At 45.3% G+C, this 13,361-nt stretch overlaps 1 long non-coding RNA gene across 1 annotated transcript; it reads right to left on the bottom strand.

The window, feature by feature from the left end:
* Positions 1-6,301: 6,301 nt before the first annotated feature.
* Positions 6,302-10,041, bottom strand: LOC128084522 (uncharacterized). The gene is made up of 3 exons (XR_008208570.1): positions 9,473-10,041; positions 8,547-8,771; positions 6,302-7,589 (listed from the first exon to the last, which is right to left on the bottom strand). It is a non-coding gene; the product is annotated as an uncharacterized LOC128084522 (long non-coding RNA).
* Positions 10,042-13,361: the final 3,320 nt, after the last annotated feature.

Here is a 13,361-nt window from a genome sequence, read left to right as displayed (position 1 = left end):
AGCTCTCCCGATGTACTCTCTAATGATAGCTGATACCGACCGAATCATTCACCGCGCTGTTATCAGCAACGCCAAAGGAAAACATCGCAGTCCCGTGACCTTACGAAACCTTTAGGGCCGGCTGCCGGCTGCCCGGCAGGGCTCCAGCAGCCGTCCCTCTCTAAGCCCTGCTGGTGCTGCGCTTCCCGACCCTCGCGCCCCTCGCCGCCCCCTGCTCCTCGCTCCCGAGGGACGGTGGGCTGCAGGTGCACCTCTGGCCAAGCAGGACAGGCCTGTGGGGCTCAGGCGAAGCTCTCCCTGTTCAACCACAACTTTTCTCAAATCTCTGCGCTCAGATGACCAAGGGGTCTTTGGTAAAGGGGACCTGGAGGTGCCATCCAGCACCCCCTCCGTTTCCTCGCCGTATTGCCGCCGTCCCTTCAAGCCCCACCCCGGCAGGGCCCCCTCACGGCGTCCCCGACCCGAGCCCGGCCGCCGCTCCTCCTCCTCCCGGCGGCGGCCACCCGCGCGACGGGGCGGGCCGGGGCGGGGCGGCGGGCGGACAATAGGGGCAGGCTGCGGGCGGCGAGCGGCCGGGGCCGGGCTGGGCCGGGTCCCCGTCTCCTGACGCCTGTGTGTGCCCGCGGGGCGGGCGGGCGGCAGCAGCGGCGGAGGTCGCTTTCAGCGCGAGGCGCCGAGCGAAGCCGAGCCGAGGTGAGCGGCGGGAACGGGGCGGCGGGCGGAGGGGCAGCCTGGGAGCACCCCGCCGAGTGATGCGGCGGGTGGCACGCCTGGCTCTTGTCCCCAAGTAGCCGAGGACCGGTGCGTGCGCTCTCGAAGCAGGAAATAAGCGCTCGGAATGAGCCCCGAGCGCGCAGCCCGGAGCAAGCGATCCTGCGTGGAACTCGGAGCGAGTTTCTGCGCGTCCCGCGCTGGCGGGAACCGGGAGGGCGGGGGCACCGCGGGGAGCTTCTGCCCGGGCTTTTTCTGATACAAGTACAAAGGTTTTGTGATGTGTGTGTGTGTACGTGTTTATTTGATCATTTGATGCATGTCAGTTGACTGGGGGAGCTCAGCGGGTATAAGGAAGAGACCCAACAGCGCTTGTTCACCTGATGCCAAACCGCTGTACGGACCTGCTCTGTCTCTCGAAGTAGAAACGTAAGCGAGCTCCCTGCCCACCCGGCGGGTCGGTGCCTGTGGCGGCTCCCTAAGGGCGGTATGTCTGTAGGTCGCTGTGAGAGCGGGTCCGTCGGCTCGTGGCCTGCCGCTGCCCGGGCTTTTGGTTGCACAGACAGCTCCCGCAGGCAACCCAGCTGCCCCGGCTGCCCGCGGTCAGCCCCCAGCCATGCCCAAAGCCGCTGCAGCGGCACAGAAGTCAGTGTGCCGCATGTGAGCGAGGGCTGCACGCCTACAGAAAGCAAATGTACGAGGAACGCTGCTTTTGAAGAATTGCAGTGCTGCTTCAGGGCAAGAGGGCTTGCAGACGGAGTGCCTTCTTTTGCCTGTCACACTCAAGTTTGATCTGTTTAATAAAACACTGCGTGTTTGCTGATGGTTTCAGCTGTTTTGCAGTGTGCGAACATAGCTTATATGTGGTAACTTGGTAACTAACATGTGGACACACCACCAAAATACTGCAGGTGAACCAGGACTTTAAGTCAAAATCACTTTATTGCCATGTTTGCAGTACTACCAGCATTTCACCAATACAGGAAACCCGAGTAACACCGAGAGCAGCGGGTCGTTATAATTGTTATATTGCTGTGCAGAACCAAAAAGGCTTTATAATGACTTAAATTTGAGTTCCTTCACTTGTACATCCTCTCATCCTTCCAATCCAACTGCAGGATCTCAAAAGGCACCTGTAGATCACCAGAGTTGCCAGGAGGTGCTGAGCTCTCTGACCCCAGGCCCAGTGCTGTGTCCTTGTTGCACAGGACAGGACACAGGAATGAGATGCAGCACCCGATGCAGAGCGTGCCATGCTGCATGCCATGCTGTGTGGTGTGAAGGGGAGCTGGTGAGGGAACACAGCCACCCACAGCTACACCAAGAGTGCCAGTTTTAATGTATTAAATTAGTAATTAAATTAACAATATTACAAATTGCAGAGATGTTAGATTTGAAGTATTCAAATTCTACTGTGTAATTGTTTGTAAGCATGAGCGACATGAAATTTTCTGACGACCAGTAGCAACTTTTATTTTGCATCACTTGCTTCAAACATACAGAACTAGACAGTTTTTAAGTTTTTAAAATGTGAGCAAAGCAGTATTTTCCATAACTTTATGGCTCATTCATATATTAGAACTACACACATTTTCAGTTACCTTCTACAACTTCACTATGTAATTCAAGTAGCAGTTCTAAACAAAATCTTATATTATCACAAAAGAATCCTGACCTTTTAGTGATATCGAGGAGTGCAAAGGGCAGAAGATGTTTTGAAGAGGATATGTAAATACTAGGTTAAGTCACAAAGCTTCTGCTCAAAAACTTAACTCTTTGTGAACAAATGACAGAAAGATGACATCCCTGAGATATGTGGTGCTGCCACAAAACAAAAATCTGAGTCTGACAGTAAAAAAAATATTATTTGAAGCAATGGTTAATTTCAGTTTAGTACTAATTCACGTTTCTCTTCATTGTTCCCTCCAGTGTTCTCTGTTCTTTCCATAAAACTTCTTTACAAATAAAAGCAGGACCCTCTCATTTCCCTGAGCATTTAGAAGCTATTGAAACTAATCAGAGAGCACCGAAAGAATCAGTAGACACCTCAAGGAAAATGATACCTTGCACATTTCATCAAATCATGGCTTTTTACTGTGGATATAGCTCTTAGCTAATTTTTAGGGCAGAAACCTTTTCTTGTTTTCCATGATTGTATAATGAACGTCCCATCAGGCAGTGGTACTCTCCAAGTGCCCTCATGGACAAATTCTGATGCAAATGCAAAATCTGATGATACATAAAAATTGGATCGAACCAAATGCAATGAAAGTCTCCAGACAGATACCGTTGAAGTCTTGACTCAGAATTTCAGTCATGGTACCTTCAACAGTCTCAGTGTAGGCTGAAATAGAAAATACATGGGCAAGCTTTCTACTCCAGGAGGTTTCTTCGGTTTAAAGTCTGCTGTATGTTTGTTTTCCTCTAACTACTGAGGTTACAAGACTTGCTTTAGGAATACACCTTTTTGTTTCTAAGTAGAATCAAACACTTTCTTCAAATGCTTGAGGTAGGAGAGCCCATGTTAAATTCCCAGGGAAGGCACGTTTTGATACTGTGTTTGAGAATGTAAATGAAATAAAACATAAAGTACAGTTTGTGTTTCTTAGATTTACAGAAGTATACCTTTAAAGGCTGTTTGAGGCAATATTAAGGTATGTTTATATATAAACAGTATCCAAGGTCATTGGTGTTAAGCTGATTGAGAATGCAGTATGAGACAAAGAATGAATTTATCTTTGGTCCTTGGCCTGTCACCGATTTCAGAGTTAATCCAGCAACCTAACCCAGAAAAATGAAGAACGATTACTGAACCTCTCCTCTCCTTCTTTTAAAGAGAAGCTGAAGGTGCTGATGGCTACCTTGCAGCGTTCGGGAGGAAAGCCTGCTGAAGCTGTCGTGTCTACATGCGGTTGGTGGCCGATGGCTTCCAACTCTCAAGGCAGGAGAAGTCAACAGCTGAGGCCAACAGCTCCCCCAGCTGCGGCTTCTGGCAGAGGTCATAGGAAACTTAGAGTTTGGAGAACAAACCAAAACCCACTGTGAGCTCTAAAGCATATATTTCTCCTCACTGTTTTCCCCCTGCATGCCCAGTATTCTGCTTTCTCTCTAAGGTTAACTTCATCTTTGGTTATCTTTTCAAATACTCATCCTTGTAAAGCAGAACAGAGATTTGTATTTGCAACAGTGCAGGTGATGTCATGTTTTCAAATAATTGGTTATAGATTGAAGACAAACAATATGCAAACAACCAAGTCTATTTTTTTTTGTTTGTTTGTTTGTTTCCATTTAAATTTAGTTTGCAGAGGCAGCTGATACAGCCTGAAACAGTTTGAGGTGCACTTTGATATCTCAGAGATAAATGGCAAGAGTATTGTCTGGTAGTATATAGGAAGGACTGGGAATTTTGTGCCTGTGCACTGAAATTGCAAGGGCTGCTACAAAGTGATGCCCCCTATTTTATTATGCCTCCCACAAGATTAGAAGTGGCTGTTGGTGGAATGGCAGTAGAGGCTGAACCTTCCCACCAGTATTCCATTGCATTTTGTTGCTGTGTGACAGCAGTCTGAGAAAATGGTGTCTGACATGGAAATGTGCATAAAGCAAAGGGGTATCACTGAATCCCTGCGTGTGGAAAAAATGGCACCCACTGACATTCACCAACCCTTTGTGAACATTGATGGAGACCAAACAGTGGCTGTGAGCACAGTAAGGCAGTGGGTGTTGTGTTGAAGCAGTGGCAACAGTGACAGTGGGTCACCTCTGCTGGTGCAGATTTTTATGAGCGCAACATGCAGCTCTTGTTCATTGCTGGTGAAAATGCATAGCTATTGCTGGTGCCTGTGCTGCAAAGTAGTGTTGTGTGGCTGCGAATGTGCTCTATCAATTGGTGTGATTGTGCTCTCCGCCTCTATTGTAGTTAACATGGAAATAAACAGGTTGATCCAAAAGTGATTCCTCCTATGTAGATCATCAACACTAGTTTTCTACTTCCAGAGACGTCTTTAAAAACATACTCAGTGTTCTTCTAAATAGCTTTGCCAGTAATTTCTGCATAAGGCATACACAACTGTGTGCATAACAAACACAGTAGTTACGACTATGTAATAAAATGCATACATACAATATAGAAATTACCGTTAATGCACTCAGTGCATTATACTGGGGAGTTATTTGCCTACCTTCTTAAAAAGTATTACCATAGCAAATCTGATCAAACTGCATGCAAGAAAACCATTAGTTTTCCCCAACTCACCTGCCACTATACCTGGGTTAGCAGTGCTTTTCAAGCAGGACATTTTCTGTTCCCTTTTGCTAGGTTAAAAAGAAAAAAAGATACAAATGGAAAAAAAAAAACCTGACTACACAAAGTAAGGATAGAGTCAAAATCCTTTTTTGTATCAAAGATGCTTCATTATTTCATCATAATTGTGTTCAGAAAAAGTCATAGTTACCGTCATATAATTATGTGTTTAAGGAGCTTTTAAAACTCATATCTATTCAGAAAAACATTAAGTGTGTATTTAACTTAAAGTACATTATTCGTTCTGCTGAAGACACTGAGCTCAGCTTTTGCTTTGCTAAAGCCTTACAGGAAAGAATGAGCTCTTTGATCGGTTCACTGGGCTGGAGATGTTCTCTGGTACTGGTAAGGGTCCTGCTGTGCCTCTCAGATGTGCTGTGAGGATTAGATTAAGGTCACTTGCTATTTAATGATGGATTATAACTCACACACACTTAAAACATCCTGGTTTCTCTAAACCAAACTCAGCTTGCTTACTCTTTAAGTATAAATGAAAGAAAAGAGGAAAGAATGAGAAGGATGGTAGAAAAGTGATACCTGCTGCTTTATCAGATCAGACAGGGCTGTTGCTCCTCTTGCCCACCTCTGTGTGGATCCAGACTGGAGAAACAAAACACGTCTGTGATAATGCAGCTGTCACGTGTGCGTCTATGTATACTCATATACCTAAATCTTAAAGGGATGACAAAAATCAGCAAATGGTTTCAGTTTGGTCCTTAGCTGCCAAGAAGACCAACACTAGACTTTGCTTTGGAACTAAGGGAGCCATATCTCACGCACCTTCAGGAGAGCAGTCCTGTCAGAGCGTCTGCCCAAGTGCTTCCATGTGTGCCCAACATGCAGTGAACACCCTCTTAGTTAGTGATCCCATACATGACTGTGGAGATGAATCGGTGGGCAAAGGCAGCAGCACAGGCTGCAACTGAATGCTTGGCAGCAGAACCCAGCCACTGCAGCGGTTTCTTTTTTAGCCTGTGGGAGGAAGGTATTATCACAACAGGTGTGAGGTGGCATATGTTGTGCTTGGGCTTTTGTCATGGTATTGTATGGTTTGTTTACATGTCTGATTTCTGTAGTGCATCGACTTATTATAGGTCTCTTTCACAACTCAGTTTTCATCTCCTACAGATATAGACATTTCCATTGTGTGGCCTTGTGAATGTGAAACTAGCATCTATTCTAGAAATGAAAAAAAAAAAAAGGAGAGAAAGAAAATACCTTTTTTTAGAGAATTTTTCACAGTGCATGGTTGTGAAGTCTAAGAATAGTTGGTGTAAACACGCAATAGACACTTGAGGTTTTATTTCAGTTTTTAAATACATTCCATCCATAGTGTTTGTTTTAGTAAAGGCTACTAATGGCTCTAAGTTTCAAAGACACATGAGTGACACTTTTCCATTTGTTTGAATCTTCCTCTGGTGCCTTCAGCCTACAGGAATAGCAGCACTATATAGCTAGATGTTTGCTCCGTGCCTTGCAGTGAGTGTATGGGCGGGTGGTTTACCTTCTGCAAGGCCAACGATGCATGCTTGGGCTGTTTCTCTAAGCCACCTGCTGAGGCTAGCCACTTCCACAGAGTTGGCACTTTGGATATCGAAGAGAGTACTTTGGCATTCCTGGCATCCTTCAAACATTATGCAGCCATTCCCAGGTTCTCTTTGGCCTTTCAGGATCTTGTAGAGCTCATGCCCAAGCTTGCTCTGAGAGAGCTGCTAGAGCATGACTTGCCCTGGATAATGCAACTCCATAGTGTACATGTTGTGTCAGCCTTGCCCAGAAATGAAGGGAGATGTAGCTGTTGAATGGGATCACCTGTTGAGCACCACTATAGCCAGCAGCTTGCTGGACTAGGTGCTTCTGTGGGAAGTGAAGGGCTGATACTAGTGGAGGGGAATACAGATTTGAACTGAGATGGCTTCACTATATGGTGTGTATGGAGCCTCAGCACTTGGCTCACAGCTAGCATGTTCTCTGGGGAACTGGGTTACTGGAAATGAGGTACAGTGCTGGAAATGCTGAAAGTTCCTCTATAACCCTTTTCTTGACTTTTGCTTGGACTGAGGTGGGAGACATAGATCAACACGTAGTGGAAGCACTATTTAAAACAAAATAGGGAAAGGATACAGCATCTGAAACTACTCATTTTTGTTATTTTTGTAGATGATCATAAGCCTTTTAACTATCCTGTAACGTATGTTCAGATTCTGACACTGACATGTAAATAAACATCTATATGACTAAGGGTGGCATTGTATAAATAAAAGGAAAAAATGTATGATTATAGTCCATACAGTATGTTAATGTCTACTGAACACAAGGTAATCCTTAGATTTTTTTCTCTAGTCACATTAAATGTCAGTAAGTGAAGTCTTTGCTTTTGCAGTGATACAGGCTGAACCGAATATACCTTCATTTAGTTATACCAAGTTTCTGCTAGGTTATAGAAGTGCATTTACTTATACAATAATACATACACTGTAATATTTGGTAACTTTGCTTATGGAAAATGTAGAGTTCTTCTAAATACTGAAAGAAGATCAAGGATTTCTTGGTGCATAACGGCCTCAAACTTGACCTGAATGTAAGACATGAACAACAGAGTTTACAGGATTGCATAGAGCTGGCAAACACGTCCACTACAAGCAGCGTTAGGACAGATAGTCTTCGCTTGGTTGAGCTCCATCTCTGAGAATATTTTACACAGATGTTATTCTGCAGAGTGTGCTTAAAAGGACAAAGGAGCGCAGCCTGGGGGGAAATCCCATTCATTGTTTTCCAGGATTACTCCATCAGCAAAAGGAGCTAGCTCAGTGATGATGTAGCTGGGAAGCAGAGAGGATAAAGCAGCAGGCCAGGGTCACACCAGATAAAAATGCACATCCAGAGGGCTGTCACTGAAGTCACTCATCGGGCGCCCTGAAGGCAGCAGGTGGAGCAGAGCTCACCAGCAAAGTGCAGAAGCAAACATCCCCAGGCTGGAGAAGAGCTGGCTGCCCCAGTCTGTGCGTGCGGATGTAAATAGCCCCAGTGCACAGCTCTGATGTCACCGGGCTCGATAAGCCCAATAAAAACATTTCCAAAGGCTACAGACACGCCAGCTCTGCCCTGAGCTTTGCTGGTGAACTCAGCCTCTGTGGTGCTTTCAGGAAGGCCTTATCAGAGGATGGGAAATGCTGGAGATGACCCACTTGGGCTGAAACCCAGTGAGTTCTGTTGCTTATTTTGCTACAACAGGAGCAGCCAAGCAGCCGCTCGTAGTCTGTGTGCTGGATGCCGGCTGCTGGTAATGAATTGCCTTCTGATGGGCTGAAGTGGGATAACGCTAGGCAGCTCACTGCCAGGCATGGGATTGTGTCTTGCACTACCTGAAACCACTGGGAGCTATACTTAGCTACGCCAGCTATGTTTATCTATATTTTCCAATTTCTGGGCTGTTTTGACCCGTTACGAGGAAGCTGCCTGCTCGAATCTTTGTTGGTACATCTGTAGGCTCACTGAAAGTTTCCTTTGGGGCTCTCAGAATAGCTCTTACCTCAGCACACTGCAGGCCCAGCAGGGGCGGCCACGCACACCGAACCACGTCCGCCTAACCCAACGTCGCGTTCCCAGACAGCACAGCATGGGAGTGACGCTGGCCCTTCTTTGCAGAGCACCATGTCCCAGGCGCGGCGGAGCCCCAGGCGTGTCCTTCTCTCCAGATACCCCGACGGAGCGCCAGAGGAGCAGACGTATGGCAGCCTCCTGGCAGCGCCAGACACTGCAGAGCAAATGGAACTCAATATCAGGTATCACGTCGCAAGAATGCTGCTTCTGTCCTCCCCACCCGCGTCCGAGCCCCCTGACCTTCACAAGGCTCCTGGCTAAGCCCAGGAATCACAGTGGATGATATTAAGAAAAGTTGATGCAAATGGAGATAACCTGTAGTGCTCAGCACCAACGGCACAAGATTATGCTGCATTAAATGTCTGTAACTCTCTGTGCTGCCCAGGGACGCAGATGCGGCTCTTCATTAGAGGCCCACCTGTTAGAACAAGCAGCTGAGGAGGCTGCTTTCACATAATTCTCCAGGCGCCTCTCACAACCAACTGATAGTGCAATACTCTTTTGTTCTTTCTTTTTCCTTTTGAAATCTGGCACATTTTTCCAGTTCAGGGATCGGGGGCTGTCTTTTGCAAGATCTGTGAAGATTCCTTTCTGTGTTTATTTATTTTTTTGTTTAACCAACCAAACCAACCTTGAGTTTATCTAAGTGGATCTCTAGAATTAGACTTGTAAGCCCACTTATTGTGCAGCATAAATGGACCTCAGCAGAAATACGAGTTCAAATAAAAGCACATAGTCATAACTAATTTTACTTAAAACAAAAAGCATGCACGCTTAGGAGAATCTATACTTATTTCATTGGAAATTCTCATCAGTAGAGTGCAAACAGTTTGGGGATGCACACAAATTCTTCACCTTTCATGCTGGACAGCAGCTGCAGCATAGGGACCTGCCTGCCCTGAAGCTCCCCACAGATGCTGTTTCAGTTGGTTCATATTCCAGCATCACTCGCTAGCTTGGAACTGCTCTGTGCCATGGCGAGCGCTGAAGCGAATCTGTTGGACGAAAGAATTGGTTATGTAATGTGAGGTGTTTTGAGACATCTGAAGTGAAAGCTTTGTGAAATATTTTGACTTTGTTGAAAAAAAAAAATCCTAGAAACAATTCTGTTGTGTTGTATGAAGAAATTAGATACCATGTCTTTTCAAAAGTATCAGATGAAAAACAAGATGAAAACATCCTAGCACTTGTGTGTATAAATACGGACTTAAGGTGTCTGATCAATCAACTGATAAATAATAAAAAAGCTGAAACATTTAGCATTTACATCCCTACCTTAGCCCATCCATTGGGGAAATAACTCTGCCCAGCACTTGCAGAGTAAATTTTGAAGAAATGACTTTGCTATGTGTTCCTTTAACTGCTATTTCAATGCCTTCCAGCTCAGCTATCCAGGTTGGCCATCAGCTGGCACTGATTGGGGACGAATTTAACAGAGCCTACAGCAGGAAGATTGAAGACACACTGCTTCACTTGGCACGCAGGTGAGTTACCTTGCTGACACCATCTGTCCCTGAATGCTTCCAAAAAATCATGTCATATAGATAAATAATAATGTTTCTGCATCCAGAGTTTAAACAAACAAACATAAACATTGCCATCATTGCTGTTTCATACAGAATCTAAGAAAGAAACCATATACTGAATCTTATTTTACAATCAAGAATCTTATAATGTAAATTGTTTCCACAGACTGTAACCATTTACAGAGAGTTAACTGTCTCTTGGTGCTTAAAATTCCACAATAGCACCGTAGTTTTCCTTGCCTAGACAGCATCTTTAAGCACAGCAAAGTGAGGAGAGGCCCAGCAAGTGCAGTGCTTCAGGGATTAACGTGTTACTGCATGTCAAACAACCCATCATCGCAGATACAATAAAACATGGCTCAACTCGTTTGCACTGCCTTTTATCTGCTGAGGGCTGGCAGGGTTGTCATGCATAGTTATCAACTGCAGATTAACTGCAGAAGCACAGTAATTAACATAGTAATGTCCCAGTTTGAAACAAGAGTTGGTTATTGCAGACTTGAAGAGAATGAAGCCCAGTCATAGCTGTGTTCCTTAACTCAGCCTCGGTCACCTTGACCTGAGCTGCTGTGCATCTTTTCCAGCCTTAATGATTCTATGAAATACACATGTATAGGATACTCCTTAGACTTCCAAGAAGGAACATATATGTTTTGGGCTTTTTTTTGTAGTTTTCTACACTTTGGCATTTTGTTTGCTAATTTTTAGAATAAAACTACTATCGTCTCCGTGTTTGTTTTTTTTTTCTCTTTCTGTTTGTGGTGTTTTCTAAATCATCAGGGTTGCTATCAGTGTTTTCCAGACATGGAATATTATTAGAAGTGTTACAAGAAGCTTTGGAAACTTTTTGAACAGTAACTGGACAAAGAGGATTGCTGACTATGGAAGCTGGGTATGCACTCTCCCTTTTCTCCCACTTTCTGCTCAGAAACTCCAAAATGCCAAGGAGTAAAGCCTATTGGGTTACTCTGGGCTTGGGTTTATTCTTTAATTTGCTGATACACCCCCTACCAAATGTCCTGTTCACAAATTGAGTGAGCTAAATGCCTGCAAACACTCAAAACAGGTGCCAAAGTGTCACTGACATCACTGGGGCTCTGTGCAGACAGGAGCCTCCCTGCTATAAAAAGCTGTGAGGATACATTCTGGATTAGATAGGTAGGGCTGTTATAATCTGTGTTGTTTTGTTGTTTGTTGTTATGTTTTGGAGAAGATATGAGGACCTTTTAGACTTTGGGTAAGGCAGGCGAGGCTTGACCCCACTGCTCGTTCCTGCAGAGGAAGAGGCGACGCTTTCAGTTCAGCACTCCCCTTGCCCTTGCTTTCCTGCACCAGCACTTTGCTCCCTGTTGTTCCTAATGGCCTCCCCTTTCCTCCTGCAGGTTTGCCGGCTTCCTTTCAGGTGTGTCTGCCAGAAGCTGGTGCCTGCAGCTCTGCTCGCCGTCGCATTTTGGTGGGCCATAAGCTATGGACTGCAGAATTAACACAGAATTACCATAGGAGGTCATTGCTGGACTCTGACCAATATAATTAACACCCAGGTGGTGGCAGCTGGTTTGTTTTTCAAATTTACACTGATAAAAATCTCTTTTATATTTAAAACCTAGGCTAGTGCTGGGTCACTGCTGTTTGGTAACTTTTTTAAGAAGAAAAATGTTTAAAATTATGAGGTTGTTGCTGGATAACTGCCTGACTTGCTAGTTTTGAAGTGTGAGGCCAGGTTACAAAGTCCATTTCTGTCCTTTTTTCATTTGTTTTAATGCAATGTAAAGCATCTATTTCATATCATGGAGTTTCTTGAAAAGATTCCAGCTGTGGGGGGAGACAGAAGGCATGCTGGTCATCCTTAAAACTTAAACACTGTAAAAGCAATAACAGAGATAAAAACCATGATACTTTTCTAAAATTAAATTGTTGCTTCACATGTTCTGCAGTGTCATCTACATTATTTTCCAAGACTGTGCTGTTACGTGTTAGTAACAGAATTCCTTATCTAGTTAATTTATCTAACACTACAGGACAGGCTTTAGTCGACTGTGTAATAAGAAAAGCACATGGAATTACGTTTGGTTGGAAGAGGAGCTGTTAGATGGTGTGCTAACAGTCAGGCTGGTTGGACTGGCACTCAAGTGCCTCCCAGCTCAACCCATTACTTTTCCAGTATGTTTCAAAAATGTAATGACAGATCTTACATTCTTCTGCTTTACGAAGTCAAATTCTGAGTTGTCCAGGAAAACAAGAATTTGTTTGAATTTGAGAAGGGCCTTGGTTTTGCGTTTGGCTGACTCATCTTAGAAGCCATGTGGTTAGCGGGAAACTGCCGACTGGAGAGAACTTGCAAAATGGCGGCAGGGGCAGATGGCAGCCCCAGCAACCCCGTGTGGCAGCCAAACACGGCCGCCTTCCTCTCAAGGGCAAACCGCAGCCACCCCATATCACCCTGCCTACCTGTGTGCTGCTTTTCACTGCGCGCAGATGCAGACAGAGAGAAAATGAAAGCGAGTCCCTGTGGTTTGGGCATTCCCCTCGCAAGAGGGGTTACCTGCTTCCTGTCTTGTCAGGTGACCGCCGCTGCTGCTAGGGTGCTTCCGCAGCAGGGAGGTGCGGTTCTTATGGCCTTGTCTGAGAGGTTGGAGCTTCCAGTCTGAGCCCCACCTTTAAGTCAGACAAGGGATTGGAAGCATTCTCTTCCTCCTAAAAGTAAATCCCAACCCAGGACAGTTTCAGAGGACTGAGGAGTGCGTTTCTGCTCCCGTGTGCGCAGTACCAAATCCCACTCCGCTCATGGGCTTCCACCTCACACAACTTTTCGGCGGGGAAAAAGAGGAAAAAAAGGTCAAACTAGAATCTTTTGTCTGATATTTTGTTGTAAGACTTTAAAATATCTTTACCTGACTTGAAATGCAGAGCAAAAAAAAAGAAACAAAACAAAAACCAACCAAGGTACTTCAAGGGCGATGGGCCCAGTATAGCTCTAAGCATTCAAACAGTAGCACACACACTGGAGCCTCTCCAAAAATATGTCCCCTTTCTGTCACAGAGCCCCAGACTGATCTGCCTTTCAGCAGTAAGCACGCTGGGTACCTTCCAGCAAAGCACACAGGACGTGATTGGAACCATGGTCTGATCCAGGCCAGAAGGTGGCAAACAGAATTGTTCACGTAGCCAAAAGCCAGGCCAAAATGTCATCAGTGAATTGGCTGTTCTGTTTAACTCCA

This window comes from Tympanuchus pallidicinctus, unplaced genomic scaffold (assembly GCF_026119805.1).
Source record: "Tympanuchus pallidicinctus isolate F22 unplaced genomic scaffold, pur_lepc_1.0 scaffold27, whole genome shotgun sequence".
NCBI lineage: Eukaryota > Metazoa > Chordata > Aves > Galliformes > Phasianidae > Tympanuchus > Tympanuchus pallidicinctus.
The sequence above is the reverse complement of the archived record's forward strand: the minus strand, read 5'-3'. Positions and strand labels throughout refer to the sequence as shown.